We start from the raw sequence: 6,889 nt of genomic DNA, 5'->3' as shown, positions 1-6,889 counted from the left end.
CTTCTCCAACATACGACAGCCATCTTTGATATCTGTTATGACTACAAAACTCAAAAAGGTATGCACTCACACAGCTCATAAGAGCATGTGCCGTGGAATATAAAACATGATTCAAAAGAAGAAATTCCTGAACACCTGTGACAAAGATCTGTAAACCAAAATAGTTTATGAATAAAAAGGTGAGATTCTGCAAGGCAGCAGTGTGGAGGAATTTCTTCTTTTGAACGCCCATGGAACTCCAGAAATCCATGAGGCACACGGAGAAATACTTCTGATGACCTCTTACCTAGGAACTTTGGAAGTGTGTTTTTACCTGCCATAGGCCACATTCAAATTCTTTAAATTGTCTTCCTTCCGCTCTCACAAAGTGACCTGACAGGTGCTGGTCACTGATCACAATGAGTGAGTTAGCGATGCGAGATAGCATGTTCACCACTAACAACGGTGGACTAGTTACTGTAAAAATACTCTTGTGAAATAATCTCAGACTATTATCCCTGCTTTGCTATGTGGTAAAGGTTTAGTGACAACAGCCTCTAGTCCAGTGGTTCCCAACCAGGGGTACTAGGACCCCTGGGGGAACTTGGCCTATCCACAGGGGGTACTTGAGAAGACTCATTAGACCATAGGCCTACTGGTAAAATTCACATGAGGGAGTACTTCAGGGGTACTCTGGGCAGAGCAGAATTCAGTTGGTGGGATAGTAACTGAAAAAGATTGGGAACCACTGCATCTAGTCTATCAACTATATCCAATACACTGCCAGTTTCTGTAAGGACAGACACTTGGAGACAAGAAGCAAGTACAGGGCGTGAACATTTAATTAATAAACAGACATGAAACAGGACAGGACAGCGTCTGGACATGAAAAACATAACGACAATAATGCTGACACTGGGATGAAACGGGAACAGACAGATATAGGGAATGCAATCAAAACGTAAAGGAGTACAGGTGAGTCCAATGAAGTGCTGATGTGCGTAATGAAGGTAACAGATGTGCCAGGTAGGGGGAGCGGGAGCAGGCGTGACAGTTCCCCCCCTCTAGGGGCGCCACCCCGGGCGTCCCACCTGGGTGAGCCTGATGGGCCGATGCATGGGCACCAGACAAGCCGGCTGAGGCGTAGAAGCCCTACGATCCGGCTGAGGTGTGAAAGCCTGATGATCCCCCTGAGGTGTGGGAGCCTGACGAGCGAGCTGAGGCGTAGGAGCCTGACGAGCCGGCTGAGGCGTGGAAGCCTGACGAGCCGGCTGAGGCGTGGGAGCCTGACGAGCCGGCTGAGGGATGACGTGGGATGGGAGCCTGCCGAGCAAACCGAGGCAAGGAAAACTCTCGAGCCAGCTAAGGCGTGGAAGCCCGACGAGCCAGCTGAGGTACCCCCGGTTCCATCGGCAGCGGCACCCGGACCCGACGTCACCAACAAAAACAAAAACTCCCTGATTATTAAAATTGTGGTGTCAACGTTCTGTAAGGCTAGACACTTGGAGATGAGAAGCAAGTACAGGGAGTGAACATTTAATTAATAAACAGACTTGAAACACATTTACATTACATTACATTTAAGTCATTTAGCAGACGCTCTTATCCAGAGCGACTTACAAAATGGTGCATTCACCTTATGATATCCAGTGGAACAACCACTTTACAATAGTGCATCTAAATCTTTTAAGGGGGGGGGGTAGAAGGATTACTTTATCCTATCCTAGGTATTCCTTAAAGAGGTGGGGTTTCAGGTGTCTCCGGAAGGTGGTGATTGACTCCGCTGTCCTGGCGTCGTGAGGGAGCTTGTTCCACCATTGGGGTGCCAGAGCAGCGAACAGTTTTGACTGGGCTGAGCGGGAACTGTGCTTCCTCAGAGGTAGGGGGGCCAGCAGGCCAGTGGTGGATGAACGCAGTGCCCTTGTTTGGGTGTAGGGCCTGATCAGAGCCTGAAGGTATGGAGGTGCCGTTCCCTTCACAGCTCCGTAGGCAATCACCATGGTCTTGTAGCGGATGCGAGCTTCAACTGGAAGCCAGTGGAGAGAGCGGAGGAGCGGGGTGACGTGAGAGAACTTGGGAAGGTTGAACACCAGACGGGCTGCGGCGTTCTGGATGAGTTGTAGGGGTTTAATGGCACAGGCAGGGAGCCCAGCCAACAGCGAGTTGCAGTAATCCAGACGGGAGATGACAAGTGCCTGGATTAGGACCTGCGCCGCTTCCTGTGTGAGGCAGGGTCGTACTCTGCGAATGTTGTAGAGCATGAACCTACAGGATCGGGTCACCGCCTTGATGTTAGTGGAGAACGACAGGGTGTTGTCCAGGATCACGCCAAGGTTCTTAGCACTCTGGGAGGAGGACACAAGGGAGTTGTCAACCGTGATGGCGAGATCATGGAACGGGCAGTCCTTCCCCGGGAGGAAGAGCAGCTCCGTCTTGCCGAGGTTCAGCTTGAGCTGGTGATCCGTCATCCATACTGATATGTCTGACAGACATGCAGAGATGCGATTCGCCGCCTGGTTATCAGAAGGGGGAAAGGAGAAGATTAATTGTGTGTCGTCTGCATAGCAATGATAGGAGAGACCATGTGAGGATATGACAGAGCCAAGTGACTTGGTGTATAGCGAGAATAGGAGAGGGCCTAGAACAGAGCCCTGGGGGACACCAGTGGTGAGAGCGCATGGTGCGGAGACAGATTCTCGCCACGCCACCTGGTAGGAGCGACCTGTCAGGTAGGACGCAATCCAAGCGTGGGCCGCGCCGGAGATGCCCAACTCGGAGAGGGTGGAGAGGAGGATCTGATGGTTCACAGTATCAAAGACAGGACAGCGTCTGGATATGAAAAACATAATGACAATAATGCTGACACGGGGATGAAACAGAGGAACAGACAGATAGGGAAGGCAATCAAAACGTGAAGGAGTACAGTTAAGTCCAATGAAGCGCTGATGCGCGTCACAAAGGTGATAGGTGTGCGTAATGATGGGCAGCCTGGCACCCTTTACCGCCAGGGAGGGGAAGCGGGAGCAGGCGTGACAGTTTCTTCAGTTATATCACACCCTCTGAACCAATAATGCTAATTATGGAAGCCCATGGTAACCTAGGTTGAATATACTTGTTATCTTCAACCTAGACGGTAACCAGGAAGTATCCTGTGGCCTCATTTATAAACTACATATGTACAAAATATACCTCAAAATGTGCATGTGCCAGTTGTCACAGAAAAGTTGGCATTTTACAAATTTCACTTGACATGAGAAGGTGCTCAATTCCCCGCAAACCTTAGACCATGCGTACGCACATCTGCTAGTGGTTTAAATATTGTATTACAAGCTGGCAAGTGAGTATTGTGTGCAAATGGGGGACATGATCAAAAGCTTATTTAGAATGCAGCCATTTGCTGTTAGTAAGAAAAGCGAAAATCAGTGTTTTATTTTTTTATAGGAATCTTTTACATATTATTTTATTTTCATAACCATTTCAGAGTAAAAAATATGCGCTGCAAGTCCTCCCTCTCCCATTTTTAGGAGCATACAAACCCACATCGGTGGTTGAAAGATGAACAAGGTCGACACTTCCAGTACAGTTGGTGATGGTAATCCACCTTAAAGTTGGTTGCCAACCGCCATATAAAATCCACAGAAGAAGAAGAAGAAGAAGTATGAATGAGGAGATAATAATCAAAGAAAACTAACCTAAAACTTTCTAGGTTTCCCCTTTTATCTGTGGATTAATTGTCAATTTCTTTTATTGTCGATTTTGTGTGACTCAAAATGGGTAAAAATTCTACAAAGATCCAGGAAAAAAAGGACCATGTGCATTTCAGGAAAAATAACAACCCAAAGTTTATTTCCTTGGACAAATTAGCTAGCAACAGCAAGCTAGCAAAATGTCCATACATGCTCCATGTGTGTTTTAACCTGTCCCCAAATGAATATGTTGGTTCACAGTTGGTTTTGGTATTTCAACCTGCGTGTCATGACTGGGTCTGGTGAGGAAAGGCAAAATCAACATGCACAGATGGCAGACGCACGCGCTGAGTCGTTTTGGTCAGCATGTAACAGGAAATATGCTATGTATGGCGTGCCCCAAGTTTATACATTTCAATATACGTGAGCAGACTTTTCAAAAATGCCGCGTGCAAAAATGTTGTCTGAAATTTACGCAACAGTTATAAATGAGGCCCCTGGGGAGCAGAGCAGAAAATCCAATCCTAATCTCCCTGTAAATGTGGATTACAGGGAGTTTGTTGGGTTTTTGGCCATGTTTGTTTTGAAACAGGCGCCCTCTTAGTCCCAGAGGTAGCCATTTCCCGCCGGATTACCCATTAGCGCAGAGCGCTAATGCAGTTGTGTGAAAACACTTCTATACCACAACGATGTATTCTACTCATGAAATATACCATAAACCCATTTAATCCCAGGGGCCCTCACACGGCTAAACACCCTTAAGAATGCCATAAACTATTTAATCTGTGATTTACTCTTGTATCCAGGGCAGGTGAGCGACCTAGCCATCCATTTCTCTCCCCCGCTAGCTATGTAAATATAGCCTAACACAAGCTAGCTAGCTGACCTGCTGGACTTTACTCTGTTAGTTTAGCAACGGCGAGTCTGTGACAGATTTGATTGTTTTTATAAAGGGACAGTTTAATGTGTGATCCAACACTGTTATCATTCTGGTTCCTCTTTCTCGCTTAATGGAGGGAAAATATAACGGGAAGTCCAGAATGACTAAGCGTTTTTGTTGTTGTTTGTGAAGTATTGTGTTTTAGTCAAGAACTCCAGCCATGGTTATGTTACTACTATATATACAGGTCTGGTTGTCCGCATTTAGTAACTCTTCAGAAAGACAGACTTTTCCCACAGACTTACTTTTCCAATGTTTATTGATTTATCATGGTGGGGAACTCTCCTTGTACACTGTTTGTCTCTTTCTCTCTCCATTAATTTATCTGTTGTAATCTAGAGCAATATTTTATGGCAAACCCCACAGGGAGCAGAATGACATATTATTTATTTAAAGTCTAACCCGTTGGGGGGGAGGTTCTAAGCTAACGTATAGAATTGTTTTAAGATGGTCATACTATGGATCATTTTGGACCCCTTTCGGTCAAAACAATATAATATTGAATTTGGCCTTTACTACTATAGCCCAGAGAAACGCATTGAATAACACATTCATTAATGGCAAAGAATACAGTCCAAAAATGAATTAGAAGAAACAAGCTTTTGAAGTCTAGAAGATATAAGAAAGCTCAGAAAATATGCAGTACCAGTCAAAAGTTTGGACACATCTACTCATTCAAGTTTTTTGTTGTTGATGTTTTGTTTTACTATTTTCTACATTGTAGAATAATAGTGAAGACATCAAACTATGAAATAACACATATTGTCACGACTTCCGCTGAAGTCGGTTCCTCTCCTTGTTCGGGTGGCGCTCGGCGGTCGACGTCGCCGGTCTTCTAGCCATCGCCGATCCACTTTTCATTTTCCATTGGTTTTGTCTTTGTTTCCCACACACCTGGTTTTCATTTCCCAATTACTGGTCATGTATTTAACCCTCTGTTTCCCCCATGTCTTTGTGTGTGATTGTTTATTGTTCAGGTCGGTACGTTTCCGGACGTTTTTTTCCGGGTGCTGTTTTCACCCGTGTTTTGTGGCAACCGTTATTGTTCGCGCATTGGTATGTTTACTGTGTGCTATTTCTCAAGTAAAGTGCGTTGTTCACTCATCTCTGCTCTCCTGCGCCTGACTTCATGCACCAGCTACACCCACCACCTGACAGAATCACACACCCAAGAAACGTCATGGAGTCAGCAGGAGCAGGTACCCCTGTTATTGGGGTCGAGGAGCGCGTCCAGTAGCAAGCGGCGATGCTCCATCATCTCGGCGCCACCATGGACCGCGTCCTACAGACTATGGATCGCTGGGAGAGAAAGGGAGGTCCTCCAGCACCTCCGCCAGCGCAACCAAGGTCTCCACTACTCGCCCCTCTTTCACCCGGTCCCAGTGGGATTCGTCTTGCCCTCCCTAGGGAGTATGATGGGACGGCTGCACAATGTCAGGGTTTCCTATTACAGCTGAAGCTCTACCTAGCAACCGTCCACCCGGCGCCTTCGGACCGAGAGAGGGTGTCTGCCCTCGTCTCATGCCTCTCAGGGAGGGTAGAGCGGCGGGTGAACGTCTCGTACATCTGAGGCAGGGGACGAGGAGCGCCCAGGAGTTTGCTCTGGACTTCCGGACCCTGGCCACTGGCGTGGGATGGAACAACAGGGCCCTGATCGACAACTATCGTTGCCGTTTGCGCGAGGACGTCCGTTGAGAGTTGGCCTGCAGGGACACCACCTTCACTTTCGACCAGCTGATGGACTTGTCCATTTGGTTGGATAACCTCCTGGCTACCCGCAGACGTCCAGATCGGGGTCTGTCGGTTCTATCCCCCAGCACCACCGCTCCGACGCCCATGGAGCTGGGAGATGCTGCGCTTAGGGAGACTGGAGGAGGTTCCGTTTCATGCACCATCTGTGGCCGCAGAGGGCACACTGCCGGTCGGTGCTGGAGAGGTTATGCGGTGACGGTCCGCGCTGGATTTCTGGCGCAGCACGGCCCGCTAAAGGTGAACATGAGCGGCGTTCCATGTCTCCTCCGCGTGCCTGAACCAGTCGTCCACCGCAGGAGCCTCGATCTGGCTCTGATGCCAAGGCGCCAGAACCGGCTGGTACCCCAGTACGCACTGGAAGGGGGAGAGGTTATTGGAGGAGTGGCGGAGCGAGTTCTGGGCCATCTCGGCCCAGGGCACGAACGCCACCCACTCCCCCGGCCAGTCCTGGCAATAAGACCTCAGAAACCTAACCACATCCTGGTTCTCTCTCGCCACCTGCCCGTTACTCTCGGGGTGAAAACCCGAGGTA

The sequence above is a fragment of the Salmo salar genome, chromosome ssa15 (assembly GCF_905237065.1).
Source record: "Salmo salar chromosome ssa15, Ssal_v3.1, whole genome shotgun sequence".
Classification (NCBI taxonomy): domain Eukaryota; kingdom Metazoa; phylum Chordata; class Actinopteri; order Salmoniformes; family Salmonidae; genus Salmo; species Salmo salar.
Note: the sequence above shows the minus strand (reverse complement) of the source record.